Genomic DNA, 20,099 nt, shown 5'->3' with positions numbered 1-20,099 from the left:
GATCTACAAGAGGAAATCTACATGAAGCAACCTGAAGGCTTTGTGGTGAAGGACAAGAAATAACTGGTATGCAAATTAAAGAAGTCTCTGTATGGGTTATAACAATCACCAAGGATGTGGTATCAGAAATTTTATACATTTATATGAGGACTTGGCTTCACCAGAAGCAAAGTAGATCACTGTGTGTATTTTAAATTAATTGGTGATTGTGTTATTTATTTGGTCTTGTATGTGGATGTTATGTTGCTGGTTGGAAATGACAAAGAAATTATCGAGGATTTAAAGACCCAATTGTCCTCCAAATTTGACATGAAAGATCTTGGTGTTGTAGGCTATATTTTGGGCATAGAAATTAAAAGAGATCGGGAAAAGAGGAAGCTCTAGTTAAACCAGAGGAAGTATGTCGAGAAAATATTACAGAGATTTAATATGCAGTATAGTAAACTGGTGAAGGTCCCTATTCCTGTAGGTGTAAAGTTATCTACTAAACAGTGTCCCAAGACACAAGAAGAGGAAGAGGACATGTCTCCTGTTCCATATGCAAGTGCAGTCGGTAGCCTGATGTATGCGATGCTTTGTACTAGAATAGACATTGCACATGTAGTGGGAGTATTGAGCAGGTTTATGTCAAAATTAGGGAAGGAGCACTGGACAGTAGTGAAGCGGGTTTTCAGGTATTTGCATGGCACTAGTGATTATGGTTTGTGCTACTAAGGAACACCAGGATTGGACAGAGTGTTGGATATTCGTGGCTTTGTTGATGTAGACTAGGCTGGAGATCTGGATTAGAGAAGATCTACAAGTGGGTATGTGTTTAACCTATTTGGAGGTGCAGTCAGTTGGATGAGTAAGAAACAATCTGTAGTGGCACTATCAACTACGAAGGTAGAATACATGGTAGCCACTCATGCAAGCAAGGAAGTAGTTTGGTTTCAGAGATTGTGTTCAAGTGTGGGGTTAGTATAGGGAGCTATAAGGATAGATTGTGATAGACAAAGTGCAATTTTCTTGGCAAAGAATCGTGCATATCATTCAAAGACAAAGCACATTGATGTTCAATATCACTTTGTGAGGGATATGATAGAAGACAAAAAGGTGTTGCTAGTAAAGGTGGACACTTTGAATAATACTACAGACGCATTGACAAAATCTGTGAGCTCTGAGAATTTCTCTTGGTGTGGAGAAATAATGGGCATTGCAGGGCTGGATAAATGACTAAGCCCTCTTGTGTCCCCCTGTGGAAAGAAAACAACAAGTGGGAGAATGTTGGGTTGTGTTATACTCTTTCCACGACTAGCCCATGTAGTTAACTGGGGGGTTAGAGGGGGTGCAGGTAACCCTGCTCCATGGGGTCCAGGGTAGCACCCCAAGAAATTTTGGTTTTGGAACCTATGTTAGGTTGGGTGGACCTAGCTATGGTTTTGTCCATGATTTTCGCACATGTTTTTGGATGCGATGGTTTTCGGCCCATGGTTTGGGACGTGATGGTTTTCGATCCATGGTATTGGATGCTTCGGCATGTATAAATATGTATTATAACATTGAAAGGGACATAATGAAAAATCAAGCTAGTAGTCCCGATTTAGGGATCCATGGGAAAATCACTGTGTATATGTGTTTTATGTGTTATGCTCTCACATTTTTTATTTTATGTGTTTTAGAATTCGTATGCAGGTATGTTATAGACATTTTTGTGCCTCACAGCATTGAGCATGAAATGTCCATAATCTAAGGGATCCAAAGTCCCTAAACATGTTGTTCCTACCCCTAGAGGAACAAGGCTAACAAACCACAGCAATTCACAGAAGTTCTCCACCAGAAACTGCTAAAAAACAAGTCAATTCAGGATCAATTCAGTGGCTCCACTAGCTGTCTGCGCTGAATTTCAAAGCCAACACTGGCTACTTGCGCTGAATGTCAATGCCAACACTGGCTACCTGCGGTAAGCGAGAGTTGACATGTGGCAAGTTCATTCCAAGAGGTGTCAAGACCCAGGAAGCTTCCATAATCTTCCTCAATGACACTTGCCTCAGTGAATTCGACTGGTGATGAGTAAGAGGTTCCTAATTCCAAGTGGAAGCAAGAACCTCCAAGTGGAATCAAGAACTGACAGAGGGAGAGGACACTAGTCAGATCTCAAGCTGACTCATCCTCTCTCCAAACATCTATATATGGATCTCTCCTCCATGAGATCTAGAGGCTGGAATTTTGTTATTGCAAAGAATTGCTGTTGGTTTGAGATTGGAATCATTGGGTGCTTAATGCTTTGAAGGGGGTGAAGATAGGAATTCCATTTGCTGGGAAGGAGATGCTGGATTGGAGCCCTCTGGGTTGTATCTCTTCCTGAACCTTGTTATTCATCAATAAAGCTATCTTGGTTTCTCCTATATACTGATGTATCTTTGATGTATGATTGCATTAGTATGTTTAGTTTATTTCTAATCCTTAACTAGTTATGAATATGAATCCATGTCTTGTGTAGTGTTCTCTTCTTGTGATCTTGCAGAAACCTCTTGAAGCTGGGCGAGCGAGAAGGAAAGTAGCTGGGAACTCTCCAAGAAAAGAGAAGCCGGATCGAGGGACAAACGGAAGACACCGGTTAGTCCATCCATCTCTCTCTTCATTCTTAATTCATAAAGGAAGAATACTAGAATAGCTGTCTCTATTTGTTGCTAAGGCACTGTCACACCTTAGGTGGATAGGATCATCCTGCATAGGCATTTTTCCCCACAACAAATTGGTGACTCCGCTGGGGAGATCTGTTTAGTCATTTTATTTGTGTTTCTATCATTGTTTGTTTCTTAGACTCGACAGCAACAATCGAACTGCATCTGCTATTCCCGGATGCAAAGTAGACAGTTGTTGCTTTGATCCAATCACTGGACTTGTCTATGATCTGAACAATGGACTCACAAATGATTTGATGATCCTTTGTGATAGATCTTAGTACTCCCTCAAAGCATCCCTTTGATTGTACCTTGCTTGTTGCTTTTATTTGGCCTGAAACTGTAGATTAAATAGCAATCTGTGACCCAGAACCCAGTGAGAAACTCTCGTTTCTCCTTCAGCGCGACAGCTGTGAAGAGGTTCTGCATTTCAATGCAAGTCCCGTGAAGGCTACCTGCGCTGAATGTCAAAACCCCTGTGTTGAGGTTGCGCTGAACCAGTTTGGCCTTTGTTGTGGGGAAAAATGACTATGCAAGACGATCCTATCCACCTAAGGTGTGATAGTGCCTTAGCAACAAACAGAGAAAGCTATTCTAGTATTCTTCCTTTATGAATTAAGAATGAAGAGAGAGATGGATGGACTAACCGGTGTCTTCCGTTTGTCCCTCGATCCGGCTTCTCTTCTCTTGGAGAGTTCCCAGCTACTTGCCTTCTTGCTCGCCCAGCTTCAAGAGGTTTCTGCAAGATCACAAGAAGAGAACACTACACAAGACATGGATTCATATTCATAACTAGTTAAGGATTAGAAATAAACTAAACATACTAATGAAATCATACATCAAAGATACATCAGTATATAGGAGAAACCAAGATAGCTTTATTAATGAATAACAAGGTTCAGGAAGAGATACAACCCAGAGGGCTCCAATCCAGCATCTCCTTCCCAGCAAATGGAATTCCTATCTTCACCCCCTTCAAAGCATTAAGCACCCAATGATTCCAATCTCAAACCAACAGCAATTCTTTGCAATAACAAAATTCCAGCCTCCTTTTGTACAAAAAGACTGTGAGTGTTTTTATGTGTTTGTGGCATCATTTGCAGTTTTCCTTTGCATGAGTGAAATAATCATCCTGTAGCCCTTGATTCAGATCTGTTGATTGTGATCTTAGGAGAGAGTTCATTGGCTGTTTGCAGTTGATTATACATTTACTTTTGCATTTGGTTTGAGTTTGTCTCTTTTAAGTGTTGAAACAAGTATTCATTTCAGAAATCGTTAAGTGTTGTAATCTCTTCTACCCTCTCTGATTTCAGAAAAGTAAACTTGTTTGTATTTGTCATTTAAAAGCAAATTCAAAATTGTACAAAAAGCTTTCTTCGTAGGCATCAATACTAAGAAAGCGGAAAACAAACACCTGCATTGTGCATTTGCATCTTGATAGTTTGCATGTCTGATTTAGGAAAAGTGCATTAGAGTGTGCTGATTGCTCTTTGAGAAAAGATGGTGTCTTTCTTTTCCCTTAGTAGCTAGGATTTTCAAAGTTGAAAAGATATAAAGCTTGCTTATCATCTTTAGATTGCATTTAGGAATTGTATCATACATCTCGTGGTGAACCTCAAAAGGCAAACTTCTAAAAAGATCAACCTAAAATAAATTGAATGAACTTAACAATGCTTTGTAACTTAACGCACAACATAGAGGTCTAGGCTAGAGACGTGTTCCGGCGTCGTAAAGCCTGGTGACTGTCGATCTCGTTGATGGTGGGTGATTCCTCCTGAGGGACGATAGCGCCAGTACGGATTGTGCTCCCACGTACCGTCACGTATATATTGGGAGACCCCTATAGGCATAAAACCTTTATCCTTAGGAAGCCGTGTCGGCCGCCCTACTGATCACAATGCACTGAACACAGCATTCAGGAAGATCGACCGCCCGTACCTTAAAAAGTATTCTACGGTTTTGCGAAAAGTTTGGCACACCCTCTACCTAGAACTCCACAGCAGTTCCTTTTGGCCTTTTTCAGACTCTATAACGGAAAAAGTCCATCCGAGCATTTGTCACTTCGGGCTCGTTAAAACATCGAAGGAGACTAGAGTCATCTTTAGCTTTTTCTCGACTCTTTAAAATTGAAAAAGCAAGTTGTGAATAAAGTGTCGTTAAAATTTATTTTAAACGGAACAATCACCCCTATTCCTGCGTTGATCTTTGGGTTGAGAAAATGGAGCACACCAACCAAGGAATTCCCCTTGGTGGAAATCCTAGTCCCTTCTCCTCTTGGGGAGATGTTGGTGCGCCTCATATGGCCACATTGTCGCTTCCAGGACTGACAATTGGCTTGCCGGTCTGGCTCTTCTCAACCAATGTCGTTCAAACCACCACTATTCCTGAACAGTTGAGTCAACAGTTAGACCAGACCAGAGTTGCCCACCAGCCTTCTACTTCATCTAAGGAGAAGAAGGAAAAGAAGAAGAAAAAGAAGAAGAAGAAGGAGCCAAAAGCGACTGGGGGCAAACAAGTGTCGTCTGACAAAAATCCACACACAGCACTGACTAGGCCTAAATCGCCATGTGTCATATGCAAGGGAGACCACTTCCACGGAGATTGTCCCTGCATCCCCTGGATACTAAGGGACTGGTCTCACCGTTTGCACAATTCGGTAGCGTCAACCTTTGATAGCCATGTTGACTGCTCACCGTCAACTAGTGAAAGTGAAGCCACAGGACAGAGAGGGAAAGCTAGATTTCCCTGCAAACTGTGTGAAGGCGATCACGCCATCCACCGTTGTCCCTTCTTAGACGAGGCTAAAAGAGTTTTGGAAGATCACCCGATCTTACGAGCGCAACTTCCTCCTGGATATCAAAAACTCCTGCCAAGTCCTTCACTAGTTGAGAACCCGGCTGGCCTGCCCAGGTGGTCAGCCGAAGCACCTATCATTGAAGATGAACCGTCTGAATCCATACTTGACAAAAGTCAAAAGGTTGAGGCGGCAGTTGACCCGGTTTTTCCTTCAGAGGCTCTATCTTCGAATGATACCATCACAGAGGAGAATAAAGACGACACCGTCCAAATTCTCTTCATCAACACAGACTCCAACGAACAAGGGGGCAATTTGCCCATTCCTTTATCGCAGGAAGGAACTTCGTCAGAGTCATACCCGGCCGTCTATTCGGTCCCACCACCAAGCAACCTAGTTGTCTCGTTCGATTGGAACCAACTAGGCAGACCCCGTTTGCCAGCAAACATACCATTCAGAATTATCGTTCAAATATACAGAATGGTAATGGCTGGAACTATCATTGATGAGGGGGCATCTGTGAGTATCCTTTCCTCTATTGCTTGGAAAGCGCTTGGTTCGCCGGCGCTTTTTCCTGAAAAGAGAAATCTATCAGGCATTGATAAAGGAACCAGTCGACCTTTAGGGATCCTCCCCAAGGTGCCCATAACACTGAAAGGGAAGACCGTTCAAATGAACGTGATGGTCGTTCAAGGACCCTTGGATTATAACCTACTCCTTGGACGAGACTATATATATTGTATGGGGGTCCTCGTCTCCTCACTCTTTAGAGTAATGTGTTTTCCGCATGAAGGAAGAATGGTCAAGCTCGTGGACCAACTTTCATTTCCCAGATCACGCATCGTAAATAGTCATGTACCTTCCCTAAATGGTCTCTTCACGCAAGAAGTGTCTCAACACACGGTCCGTCCTCCTGATGAGCGCGAGTAATCCGGGAGGATATGACTGGAACCTAGGGGGCATGCGTCCTGGTCTGCTTTGGCAGGAAAACTTTGGGTATAGGGTAGGTTTCCGCGGGAGAATATGACTAGTCCGTACCCCGTCCATCTAGGAAGAGGGGTTGTTCTAGAATAAGATTCTTTTGTCAAAGTTATGTGAGTTGGCGGGCTACGTCGCTCACCTTTGTCTATTTCGGTAGACATTGCCGGGGAAGTGTTTTGTTTGAAAGATTAACGAGACAATCTTTGGGTAACCTGAAAGAGGTAGGCCTCTCTCGGTGAAACGAATGTTTTGACGGAAATGAAGTAGAGGTAACCTTGAAATCGTACTTTATGCCTGGAGGCATGAAACCTTTTGGAGTGCAAGCAAGGGGCGACTATTTATTTTTTAAATTTTTAGGTCCTCCCTTTAAACTTGTAGGTCTAACCCTTTAAACTCGTAGGATTAGTCGTTTCCGAACTTGCATAACGAAAGGATCCGAGGCAAAGCTTCGTGAGATGAAGCTCCATAAAAAATAGAATCTCAATGAGACACCCTTATCATATGACTGGTATTATCGAGCAGTTTTAGCACATAGTTCATGCTCGTTAAAAAATAAATGCAAGATCCGAGCAGTTTTAACATGGACTTCATGCTCGTTAAAAAATAAACATAAGCAATGAGCAAGTGTTTCCACCAGCGTTTAAGCTCATTTTAAAATAAAAAATGAACCACTACTCGGTAAATAACCACTGTGAATGTAATATCATCAGCCATTAAAGCCTTGGTCGTGTTTGCACCGTCACCTCCTCTTTTCCATTGGCCAATCGTTCACCTCCATATGTTTGTTTACCCATTTTGAGGAACACCTGCGAAGAGTGATTTCACCTAGCCATCCTTGTGACACTGCCGTGATTGGAAAATTCCAACCTGTACCTGGAATCAGCTGCTAACCCTGTTTATCACTCGTTCCTCAAAAGACGAGTCTTCTTTAAGCTCTTTTCATCTGACTCGTAAAATATGAAAAGATTGTCGAGTCCTTGGCCTTCCAGCTCGTTAAAGGGACAGGAAGTGCTATCCCTCCTCTAGATTTTAATCTTTTTGGACCTGAGGGATTATTGCACAAAAAGATCGAGCGCTTGTTTTGTTCGGCTCGTTAAAACTATCGAAAACTCATCCCTTCTGTATTGTTTTATACTTTTTCGGACTTAAGGGATTAGATGATGAAAAAGGACTTTTGGAGTTAAATTTATGTATCTTTTCAGACTCTCTAAAAATGAAAAGAACCGAGTTATCTTTGTCGTTAGACTCGTTAAAATCATTAATAGCGACAAACTTGTCTTTAGACGAGAACGAGTTTCACTATCGCTAGGCTCGTTAAAACATAGTGATGGGCTTGCCCGAAGCGCAGGTTATAGAACAAGCATATGTTATCCTCCTCAAGCTTGACAAAAATAAAGAGGTACTGGTCAGTAATGACTAGGGAAAAATTGGGAGAAACTCAAGAAAACTTTGATGGTAGCAAGTCGCTCTTGAACATGACACTTTTCCTCCGTACCACAATCGGGTTGGGTTGTTTCATTCACCGGTCACATCACCATGGTCTCGCCATACCATCCATATTTGGGGTAATGCTACCGATCCATCGCATCATTGTCGCCATATGTTCAAGAGAAGTCGTTCAGAAAAGTCAACCGTGTCCCATCCACTGCCGTACATTATCCTTCATCCTTTCATGACCGCCACCTTGAATCATATGTCACAGATCGTTTTCACCTCCATCAAAATCATTAGCTCCATTCCGTGTCATTGATGTGGGATTCATTAAGGCCCTCCTTTGACGGATCGCTTCTTGTCGACATCAGCTCATTATCCAAGAAGTTGATCTAGGAACAACCCCTTCAGTACTTTGAAGCTTGCATGCCTCAATGGCAAGTTTCTCACTTCCGGCGACAGGTATACATCAATGACCTTCGACCGAAAGATTTTGCGTGGTGTTCGATGCCAAGTCCTTTATTCACACCACGTGAATTGTACTGCAGTACCTTGAGGGTCATTATCATTATCGGTGATTCCTCTCGCGCTTGTTAACGGTTTACATCATTGACCGGTAATCAAGCGATATCTTTCCATGCTCGACTTCAGAACTTTTCTCACATGGATCGACTTGTACTTAGAGTGAAGATCGAACGAGTTTGAAGACCCCGGATCTAGTTTCATCCATCTGGGCTGCGATATATATTCAGGAAAGATAAAGGCATTGACATGTACATCATTGCAGCAGATAATCATCCTACCCAAAGGATGATAATTTCATCAAAATTATCAGTCTACCATCAGACGATTGTCTGTTCTATGTACAGAAAAATGAATTTATAAAGCTGAGCATGGGAATGCCCGCCTCAGCTAGATCATGAAAGAAGTATGAAAAATAATGTATTGTATTGTATCTTATTACAGGTCTCCTCCCAGCATTGGATGAACTTTGGATCCCCCTGATAAAGCATTTCACCCGATAAACGGCCTCATACTTTAGGGGGCAACTGTTATAGACATTTTTGTGCCTCACAGCATTGAGCATGAAATGTCCATAATCTAAGGGATCCAAAGTCCCTAAACATGTTGTTCCTACCCCTAGAGGAACAAGGCTAACAAACCACAACAATTCACATAATTTCTCCACCAGAAACTGCTCAAAAACAAGTCAATTCAGGATCAATTCAGTGGCTCCACTAGCTGTCTACGCTGAATGTCAAAGCCAACACTAGCTACCTGTGCTAAATGTCAATGCCAACACTGGCTACCTGCGCTGAGCGAGAGTTGACATGTGGCAAGTTCATTCCAAGAGGTGTCAAGACCCAGGAAGCTTCCAGAATCTTCCTCAATGACACTTGCCTCAGTGAATTCGACTGGTGATGAGTAAGAGGTTCCTAATCTCCAAGTGGAAGCAAGAACCTCCAAGTGGAATCAAGAACTGACAGAGGGAGAGGACACTAGTCAGATATCAAGCTGACTCATCCTCTCTCCAAACATCTATATATGGATCTCTCCTCCATGAGATCTAGAGGCTGGAATTTTGTTATTGCAAAGAATTGTTGTTGGTTTGAGATTGGAATCATTGGGTGCTTAATGCTTTGAAGGGGGTGAAGATAGGAATTCCATTTTCTGGGAAGGAGATGCTGGATTGGAGCCCTCTGGGTTGTATCTCTTCCTGAACCTTGTTATTCATCAATAAAGCTATCTTGGTTTCTCCTATATACTGATGTATCTTTGATGTATGATTGCATTAGTATGTTTAGTTTATTTCTAATCCTTAACTAGTTATGAATATGAATCCATGTCTTGTGTAGTGTTCTCTTCTTGTGATCTTGCAGAAACCTCTTGAAGCTGGGCGAGCGAGAAGGCAAGTAGCTGGGAACTCTCCAAGAGAAGAGAAGCCGGATCGAGGGACAAACGGAAGACACCGGTTAGTCCATCCATCTCTCTCTTCATTCTTAATTCATAAAGGAAGAATACTAGAATAGTTGTCTCTGTTTGTTGCTAAGGCACTGTCACACCTTAGGTGGATAGGATCGTCCTGCATAGGCATTTTTCCCCACAACAAGGTAATTTCTATATGGGGTTAAAACGTACACACCAGTGGGTAATTTAATCCTGTAGCTAGTAGTTGATTTGTTGGTTTAAGTTTTAATTCATTTCTCTAAATTGTTTGAAAAGAATTTAAATCTAGTTTCCAGTATTTGGCTAATTGTTTTAATTTGTTTCTAGAGCATCTCAATCCATTTTGTTTCTAGAGTAACAACATTCTGGCATTTTGGCATATCTTTCTTTGCTCTCTCAATGGGCTAGTTTTCATAAGGTTGGATTTGGTTATATGGTGAATGGGTAGATTAATTAGAATTTACAGTTGATTGGATTGAGCATTCACTACAGGTTGATCTCAGTAAAAATGCATTCCTTTGATTTCCCTTTTCACTTACCAAGAAATAGGCACTCTCTGTTTTCAAAACGAATTAATGGTGAATGTAATGACCTCTGTTCACTTTGGCTTCGATCTAGCATGTCGATAGCCTTGATTCTTTTCTTCTAATCTAAAATGAATTTCATAACCTCTGTGTGCTTTTTCTATCCCTTGTTTTATTACCCTGTCGCAGCTCTATTGGCATAATCCACCATTGTGAGTGGGCCGAGTCTGTGAGTGGTTGACATCTCCATGGAAGTTCTGTTACACAACAGTGTTGCCCAATCGTGGGTATAACCCAAATCACAAGCCTGTATGCATGCCTTTCTGAGTGAATTACACAACGATCATATAAATTCCTCCATAAAAGCTCGATTACAAATACTTATTTGAGCTCAAAGAACACTGAATGAATGTTGTGTGTAAGGTTTATGCAACAAGAGAATTAGAATTCACAGTGTGGAGTATCGACTGATCAATCTCATAAGATCATTGAAACTTAACATAAAAATCCCAGAACTGTCAATTGAACTTGGTTTTATAATGATAATCTAATAATCCTTGGGATAATTGAGTTGCTGAGATAGTTAATTCCACTCTCTATTTTCCATTCATAACTTGCAAACAAAGCAGAGCATGTGTTAAGCATTAAAAATTGATTTCCAGAACATAGTTGAAGAATAGTTAGTTACTGGAGGATTGTTTCTCTCTTTGATTGATTAGATCAGGTAGAATATTACTTTTAGCTCAAATTTCTATTGTTTTGAAACAAAGTATAGGTTTGGAGTGACATAGGTTCACAAGTTTGAAGACAAGCTTTCATTGGTTTGATAAGAAGAGTTGGCATCTCATTTAGTTAGGTTTTCCTTTCATGATGGTTGAATGCAAGTTTATAGGTTGTATTTTGTTAAGCTAGGGTTTGATAGCATATTCAAAGTTATTGGATCCTTTTAATTTTAGGCATAGAATTTAGGTTTGTATGGTACTTAGTCAAACAAGCAAAATGATTGAAATAGGTTTTTAGTTGGAAATTCTTCTGAGTTGCGCCCAAGAGTGAAGCTTATCATTGAGTCCTAAAGATTTAAAGTTATATTTGAAAAGTTTAGTTTCAAGTATGCTTGCCTTTAGAACATGCTTGAAGTAAATTAGAATTTGCAACATTTCATTCAAAAGTAGAATAGGTAACATAACTAGGTTTTTTAAGCATAAGTAACAAAATTAGGGTTTTTATGGGATTTGAGTTATTTGATAAAGTGTTTTAATTATAAGTTCTTGCTTAGCATATATCTCATGATTCGTAAATAAGATTGGGATTTCATTTAAGTATACTAGTTTTAAAGTATAGATTCATTAAGAGTTTCAAAGTTAAAATTTGATTATTGATTTTTCTTGCTAGAATTTGGTGAATTGTGTGCTAGATTCAGCTAAATAATCATATAAAGGAAACCATTAGAACTCTAAACAAGAACTGAATTTAGAAAGAGTAGTACAACTCGTGTTTACGAGCCTGGATTGACATATACATGCAGGAGAATTAATACACCCATTAAATCTCCCAACAGTGTTGAATTCATATATACAGTCAAAAAACTAGTTTAAATAACACAAATCAAGTTTTCACCTCACTAGATTTCAGCAACAGAAATTATAAAAAATCGCACTAAAAGAAACTTCTTCATTATGTATATCAGCAAACCACTTGTGATTTTGGAAAACCGTGAACCACCTCCAGAACTTCCTTTGGTGGTTTCTGGAAATGAAGAGGGGTACCAGTAGGACAAATTGTAGTCATTGATCTAGAGATGGATGGTTTGGCCAAACCACTTCGCACTCGTTCCCCTCAACATATCTTTTGTGCACTTCAAACCATCAACACTTCATTGATATAGCTGTCAAACAACATGGATCATCGATTATTTCAACACTTGTAAGGATTCCATGTAGACGCCATAATTCCCATCTCATAAATTACATGATGATCACTCAGGAATGCATTCTTATCAACTTTCTCATGGCCTTCATATGATTTCTAAAATGTGGTAGAGTTTCTCCAACATGATAACAACCATACAATGAACATGGGAGGAAAGACACCCACACCATCCAAAATTACAGGAACTTTGTTAGAAGCCTCACCTAAGTAGTTGTTGTGTTATATTATTACTCATTGGAGATGAAATTCTGATGGAAATATTTCGAACCTTGACCCATAAACTACCATTCAAAACTTCATTGGGTAATGAGTCTATGCACCTTAGCAAAGAAGCACCTTCTCAACTTATATGAACTTTGTAGTTTCATTCTACTAGCAATATTATGGGTACATTCTAATTGTGTAGGTGTTGTATGACCAAGTTGCAATATTTCTATCATTTTCTCATATATAAATTTCAGATGAATTCTTTCCTCAATCATTAAGGTCTGTCTTGCAAATGCCTAGTTGTTCCTTTTTTGATACATCATTCCAACGTGCATATACAAATTGGAATCCATAAATATTGAATAATAAAAGTCCAAGATTTTAGTATGCTTCAAGGCCACATCTAGATTTCAAATGAAAGGCCATATTGGTGTGCCAAAATTTTTAGTGAAATGTTGCATTTATACAAAAAACCTCTGAGATATGAATCTCCATTTTACCCATAACAGGCCTAACAAAGTTACAAACTATGTTTCAACACTGGATCCTTGATACTGAAATTTTACACAAGCATATGATGGCTTCAAAACATCATTATATTAGCCTTTAAGTTACCTAATGAGATCTTGGGTAACAATATATCAATCTGTAGCATGGAAATCTTGGACCATAAGAAATATCGTACATACCATAATGAATTTTGTAAAAGCCAATGAAATACTTGACTCCTTGACACCCAACATAGTTATTGACAATATTTTTATTGTGAATAATAGATATTTTCAGCAGTCATCAGTAAACATATCTTTCCATCACTGGACCCTCACATAAATATTTAGAGTTTAGGAGTTTCTAGTTGTTCTGAAAGCATATCGAGATTTAGATATTACTTATGGTAGACAAATTATCAAGTAGGCTCTCAAGAGCTATGTTAAAAACACCAAGGCTCAAGACATTCTATGAATTATAACAATATATTGAACCATAGTCAAGGATACTGATAAAACTGTTGTTTTCATAACATAAGTAGCAGGCTATTAGTTCCCTCATGTAGACATTTCCAGAAAATCAATGAAATAATAGAATTGAAAAATGTCAACACGGTCTAATATGACTTATATGAGTTTGATGCCTCCCACTAAAGATATATAATGGACCTTTCCATCACAACGATGAATAATCAACAATATTTTTACAGTTTGTTCAGAATTGTAGCAAGAAAGGCCTAATTGGAATTAACCCTAAATCAAATTGATAGTATTTAGTAAGTTGGCTTGCATCTTGTTCTAATAACAATCACAAGTCTTTGAGCTAATACAATAATTCACAATAAACAAAACAGTGAGTCACACTCAAATAATCTTTTTACTGAATGTTTAACCAATAATACTGATAAAAATCACAAATATGTGATGCCCAGTTCGAAAACTCTGCCAACATTTATGCCATTAGAGCTCCAACAAATAATGTAACACAACTACCCATGCATAACAATTTTTCAAGCAAGAGCATGGTGTAAACATAACATGCACAGGCCTTCTCAGAATTTTGATTTGAAAGTTCTTCCATCAATCATAGGGGCTCACTCTGTATGCAGAGAATGTAAAATTTTATTTGAAACAATTATGTACATAACAGTAAGTTACATCATAGCTACAAAGAGTAACTCTACAAGACTTTTATTTGAAACAATTATGTACATAACAGTAAGTTACATCATAGCTACAAAGAGTAACTCTACAAGCAAAAGACTGTTCTGAGATTTTGTCAAGAGCAAGTTAGTAGCTAGAATCAAATTGATAGTATTTAGTGAGTTGGCTTGCAGCTTGTTCTAATACTGTAAATATTAAGCACCATGCAGTAAGCCAATCATTAACTTATTCCTTTTCCATCATGTTTATTGAATCTCTTTATTCTTATCTAATACAAAATATAAAAGGAAGGATCCAATCATTATCTCACTCCATAGTATTTAATATTTGCTATGAAAACAAAATAACTAGTGACAACACCAATAAATATAATATGTGATGTGTGATGTGAAAAAAAGACAAAAATATGTAGCTTAGTGTTATTCTACGGCATGATTATAGGTTTAGTGATATGTAGAAGATCACAAATTCTTTTAGTTGTTATATGTCCCAATTGGGAGTGTAGTAGATTTGTAATTTATGCAGCTTATGGATGTAAATTAATAATTATGCATGATCTGTACACCTATCTGAGGCATTTTCAACAAAAAAAAGAATAAGATAAAAGTCAATTAGACAACACCATAATGTATTAATGATAATCACAAAACCATGAACCAGTTACTTTTCTCAAAATACATTTGTCCATATACATCGAATATATTACATTTGTCCATAAAAATATTTCCCATACCTAAAAAAACATAATCGTTGCGTGTTGGGGAAAAATAAAACATTAACAGGTTCTTCTTTAGTGAAAGAACCATGCTATGATAGACCCAAGAAAAATGATAACAACCTATTCGCATACTAGGGATCTATATTGATGGTGATCAATGATTTCTGTTGCAGTGGATGGTGATCCTATGTCATATTTGACATCTACATATGTGCTTAAAAATGCTCTAGACATTATATCATTGGACATGTTTTCAATGTCTACAGAGTGATTGATGGTAAAATATTGAAATTGACAACTCCAATTTATTGCTTCCTTATAAAGGAGTTTTAAATTGTCCTTTTGAACCTGATAGATCCCTTTCATCTAATTATATATCAACTCTGAGTTGGTGAAGACTTCAATGTCATTGACATCATGTTGTTTTGCCTCTTTTACCCCTTCAACAAGGGAAATGTAATATGCCTCATTATTTGTCATCATTCTAGACACTTTCTCTTTCCATGAAATAAATGATTTGTTGCCATATTGTAAAGGACAAATTTAACAACTGCTCGACCTGGATTTGGAAAGCATGACACTTCAATTCATAAACAACACTTTTGCACCATTTTTTACACTTCAAAAACCTGGAAAATAAGATAACAATAAATTCATGTTAAACAAGTAGACAATTATCTATTTCTTAATACTCAACATGCTTTGCAGTCATATATAATTCAAAAAAGCAGATAATTTTTTTCACAAATTCAATGTAGTTTTGACTGGCAAATTTTCTTGGAGTATCATAACCAAATTGAATGCTTTCGATATTATTAGATATAAGTATCCCTATGACTGTTAGAATGTCATATTTCCTTCTAGTAGTTATAAGGTGGAGCTAGAAATTCCATTTCAGAGCTTGCAAGAATAATTTTCAAAATAGTAAGATTTCTTAAGTGCAGCGGTCTTAAAAAATTCCTGCGTGCTCAGAAAGATAAATTAGTGCGATATATGTTGTCTGATGACGTTATGGGGTATATAGTGCAATTTTAGATAGCCTCATGACACCTTTTGATTATTTGAGTAGTTTATCTGATTTAGAATTCTTTCTTTGCAACATTCTAACTATAATTGAAATTAATGTTCAATCTGGTATGTACTCTATTTTGAGAATTTGGAATGTTAATGATTTTTCCTCGCAACTTAACCACAACTTTCAACTATTTGTCATGGAATTGAAGATTTCCTCAAGTCTCTATTCATATTAAACTAAAGATACCTAAGAGATCTATCATGTTTTGAATTTTAAAAGGTTGTGTATTTTGTGCCTTCATTAAAGCTTCTCATGCTTGTGGTGAACTATCCTACAGGAAAATCAAGAGCTAGCAAAGCTTACGAATATCCCTACAGATTTCTATAGATGTTTGTATTATCAGTATATAAGTTGTTACTTGCAATGTTGTTTGTTGAAGATTTTAAATGTCTCATTGAGCATTCTTTCTTTTAAGCTATAAGTTTACATCATTTTATCATACCTTGATCTTCGTTGAGAGTTTATTCATTTTGAGGTAAGAGTTGGGAGAGTTTACCCCTATGCCAGTATAAGAAATTCTCATAGTTTTCTTTATTTTTAATGAAATTGGTTCTTTGTGTCTTGTTAATCCCTTCACAAAATTTGTGAAAGGTTGGTTTCGGTGATTTGGAAATTTCTATCTTGTTTTACTTTAATTTCTCTATATATGGGATATGTAAAGAAAAAATCCCTGGGTTGGGAAGAAATATACCAAGTTGTTCTCAATAGTTGAAGGAGCATGGGGAACTTTAGGCCTCATTGATGGCCGGGTACTAGAAATATTGAAGGATATGGTTTTTATTGATTTGTAGGTAATGCCTGATTTCATGTTTAAATGACCTGTGAATACAGGATGTATCACAACAAAGGAGCTTGGGATAGTAATGCGTTCTTTGGGTCAAAACCCAACTAAAGCAGAGCTGCAAGATATGATAAATGGGGTTGATGCAGATGGTAATGGTACCATTGACTTTGTCGAGTTCCTAAATCTCGTGGCACGGAAAGTGAAGGACATTGATTCTGAAGAAAGAGCTGAAGGAAGCAATTCGGGTTTTCGACAAGAAGCAGAATGGTTTCATATCTGCTCCTGAGCTATGCCACATCATGACAAATTTAGGGGAAAAACTCAATGATGAAGAAGCTGATGAGATGATTCGGGAGGCCAATGTGGATGGTGATGGACAAATTAACTATGAGTAATTTGCCAAAGTAATGATGGCCAAGTGATTTCCATATTTAAGATCAACAACGTTTTCTGTTTTTTCCTTTAACAAAATTGTTAGCTTTGCGAGGGACAAAAACATTAAATTTCAAATGATCCTCATGGGGAAGAATGATAATCAATGTATGGAATGCAATGTATTCTTTACCTATGTGACGATCCTTTTAGTAATGTAAATTCTTGTACTTTCATATTGTTTAAGAATGAAATAACTGATGCATTTTCCAAAAAGGAAACAAAAACAATATATTTTCAGATGGGGAATATTATAGAAGCTTCAGATGTGGTCCTTGAGTTCTTCAAGGAGGGATTTCCAGTTCCTATTTCATGAGTTTGGTATCAACTAAAATCTTACTGTTCAAAGGTCATATATGATTTTATTCATCATATAAAGGTTGTGAATTTTCCATAAAGGCATGATATGTAAATTTTTTAGTTTTATATTATCTAAAGATTAAAATTTCCTATTCTTAATTTATGGTCTGTTTGATTTAGCTTATTTTGGTTTTTCAATGTACAAATTTACCATCTAAGGAGCTCCTACACTGGAAGACCCTACCTTACAAGATTTCCCAGAACATGAAACATACTCTGCAATTTTTTTAAAAATCAAAATCCGCGTTGTGAACAATCAATCCTGTTGCATATAACACAAAATTGAATTTTTTGCTTTACAAGCTCCTTAGTGGTGGATTGTATGTAGCATACCCAATTTCTTGTTTTCTCCTATTTCTCCACAATTTGATTTGTAGGAAGTGATTTTACAACTGGAATTTGTTGTTGCAGAGCATTGGGGCAAGAAACTCCCAGCATGAAAGCATTTGCAAAGGAAAAATATGTTGTTATGAATATATTTCAAACTATTGATCACAAGCCCAAGATTGATCGAAACTACCCAGATGGAATTACTTTGCCCATAGTGACTGGCCATGTCCAGCTATGAAACGTGAGGTTTTCATATCCCTTTAGACCAGAGATATGCGTTCTTAATCATTTCTCATTGAAAATTCCCACAGGAAATATTGTAGATATGGTTGGTCGAAGTGGGTCGGGAAAGAGTACTATACTTGCTCTAATCAAACGCTTCTATGACTGCATTGAAGGTATCCAATACATGATTTTACATGGAATTTTCATACCCTGATCTCTGGCATTTATTTTAATGAATGGCTTCTGAAATGTACTGTGTTTTTAATTTCTGTGAATGAAGTTCAAGTGCTACTTGATGGGTTTAGCATCAAAACATTTCCATTGAAATGGCTTAGACAAGAGATAGGGCTTGTGAGTCAGGAACCAATATTTTTTGCAACAAGCATTAAGGAAAACATGCTATTGGGAAGAGAGGATGCAAACCAGGTGAAAATGGAGGAATCAGCCAGAGTTGCAAATGCACACTCTTTTATCACAAAGCTCCCTGAAGGGTATGACACTCAGGTATGTGCTTCTATCTGAAATAACTGAAAATTCTTTTTTGCAGAGATGGTTGATTAGTTGTTTGGTGATTATGCTTGTTTCCTTGTTCTATCTAACAATTCTATGCTATAGAAAACTGGTCCATGAAACTGAGGATGTAAAGTTAGGTTTTACTCGCCTAGAATAACTTGATGCCCGCCTGGTTTGAGAGTTCTGATCGCAAGAGTCCTGATCACCTGTTTGAGAGTTCTGAAGGCAAGTCCGTGTCTGAGCTTGATGGCAAATGTGGAGGTAGTTCTCATGCGTGGTTTTGCAAGAATTTGAATACCGACCACTAACTCAAGACATCCCATCGCGCCATGTCGAGATGTGACCAAGGTTCATCAGGACTCCTGAATCTAGATCTGTCAGACGATATCCCACCACAATTAACGTCAAAGGGTGGCGAGGGTTGTGGAATTGCCGATTGTCGGAGCCAGACATTTTTCTGGGTAGGAATAGAAACCGAGCAATTCCTCTGCCTTGTTAGACTACTCCATTCCTATCATCTAGAATTGAGCTTTTAAGATGAATAGATGGAACGCTAACCACACTTGATTTAGTAAAAGGTATACTTGGGTGCACTTTTCTTCTTATATTGATGTTAGGTATATCTATATATATCTATATATATATATATATATATATATATATATATATATATATATATATATATATATATATATATATATATATATATATATATATATATAGATATAGATATATAGATATATATATAGTTTGGTCAAGTAAGAGTGGAGCCTTCAATTAACTGCAAGAAAGATTACATATGTTACATGTCTTTACAAGTGTAAAGACCAACAAAAGACAAACCCGTTGATGGTTAACCGTCAACAGGGTCAAAAAAACCTAATACAAAACCCAAAACCTTACACATAAACCTCCAACCATTTTCCAACCCAATAGACATTCGATAAGAACCCCTGTGATCCAACGGTCCTTAAATAAATCGCCTCAGAAACTTACGAGACCCTTAACCTCTTTACGTAGCCGACAAATCAAATAAACTATTAATTTATAAAACTTCGGGTCCATTCTCAAACTTAACCTCCTCCCATTTTGAAACCCAATATCCTTTCGATCAAGATCTCATAAGATCCGACGGTCGTTATTGATATCGCTCCAGCAACATGCGCGACTCTTACCCGTTTCACGGATCCGATAAGGATTATAAGCTATAGGTTTATAAAAATTTGGTTCCAGTCTAATATGTAACCTCCAATGACTTTTAAAACCCGATATCCATATTATCAAGCCACTATTGATCTGACGCTCTTCAGAGATATTGGGTTGGAAACTAGTGCAACCATTACCTGCTTTACGGCGCCGATAAAGATTATAAACTGCTAATCTATAAATCTTCGGGTCTGCTTGAAGGTTTATCCTTCGATCATTTTCCAACCCGATAGCCATTGGATGACAAAGGCCATCAAAATCTATGGTCAACGACCTTGCAACTAGCTCGCTATTTACCATGTACTCTTCCCTTGTATTTAGCTCT

The 20,099-nt window shown here is 37.9% G+C and overlaps 1 pseudogene; it reads left to right on the top strand.

Moving 5' to 3' along the window:
- The first annotated feature begins 9,554 nt into the window (after positions 1–9,554).
- LOC149162170 (putative calmodulin-3) lies at positions 9,555–17,130 on the top strand (annotated as a pseudogene).
- Positions 17,131–20,099: the final 2,969 nt, after the last annotated feature.

The sequence above is a fragment of the Pinus tabuliformis genome, chromosome 5_2 (genome assembly GCF_031772625.1).
Source record: "Pinus tabuliformis cultivar Carrire ecotype Pingquan chromosome 5_2, CPIR1, whole genome shotgun sequence".
NCBI lineage: Eukaryota > Viridiplantae > Streptophyta > Pinopsida > Pinales > Pinaceae > Pinus > Pinus tabuliformis.
Note: the sequence above shows the minus strand (reverse complement) of the source record. Positions and strands in the feature narration are given on the sequence as shown.